Below are 1,105 nucleotides of genomic sequence, written 5' to 3' on the forward strand. Positions count from 1 at the left end.
CGTGGCTGGCGCACTGGACATGTCCGGTGTGCACCGGACTGTCCGGTGCACCATACGACAGTCAGCTTCCACCAACGGTCAAGTTTGGTGGTTGGGGCTATAAATACCCCAACCACCCCACCATTCATTGCATCCAAGTTTTCCAGCTTCCAACTACTATACAAGAGCTAGCATTCATTGCAAAGCACACCAAAAGAGATCAAATCCTCTCCCAACTCCACACAAAGCTTTAGTGACTAGAGAGAGTGATTTGTAGTGTTCACTTGAGCTCTTGCGCTTGGATCGCTTCTTTTCTTTCGCATTCTTTCTTGTGATCAAACACTCACTTGTAATTGAGGCAAGAGGCACCAATCGTGTGGTGGCCTTTGCGGGAAGCTTGATTCCCAAGTGATTTGAGAAGAGAAGCTCACTCGGTCTAAGGGACCGTTTGAGAGAGGGAAGGGTTGAAAGAGACCCAGCCTTTGTGGCCTCCTCAACGGGGAGTAGGTTTGAGAGAACCGAACCTCGGTAAAACAAATCCGTGTGTCTCACTTTGTTATTCGATTGCGATTTGTTTTGCGCCCTCTCTCGCGGACTCTATTATATTTCTAACGCTAACCCGGCTTGTAGTTGTGATTATTTTGAGAATTTCAGTTTCGCCCTATTCACCCCCCTCTAGGCGACTTTCAATTGGTATCAGAGCCCGGTGCTTCATTAGAGCCTAACCGCTCGAAGTGATGTCGGGAGATCACGCCAAGAAGGAGATGGAGACCGGCGAAAAGCCCACTACAAGCCACGGGAGCACTTCATCGGAAGAGTCCCGCACCAAGAGGAAGGAGAAGAAGAAAAGCTCCTCCAACAAAGGGAAGGAGAAGAAATCTTCTTCTCACCACAAAGAGATGAAGGAAAGATCTTCCTCTCACAAGCCGTATCGGAGTGGGGACAAGAAGAAAAGGATGAGGAAGGTGGTCTACTACGAGACCGATTCTTCATCGGCATCCACCTCCGGCTCCGACGCGGCATCCGTCACTTCTAAGCACCAAGAGCGCAAGAAGTATAGTAAGATCCCCCTACACTACCCTCGCATTTCCAAACATACACCTTTGCTTTCCGTCCCATTAGGCAA

Source organism: Zea mays, chromosome 1 (genome assembly GCF_902167145.1).
Source record: "Zea mays cultivar B73 chromosome 1, Zm-B73-REFERENCE-NAM-5.0, whole genome shotgun sequence".
Lineage (NCBI taxonomy): Eukaryota > Viridiplantae > Streptophyta > Magnoliopsida > Poales > Poaceae > Zea > Zea mays.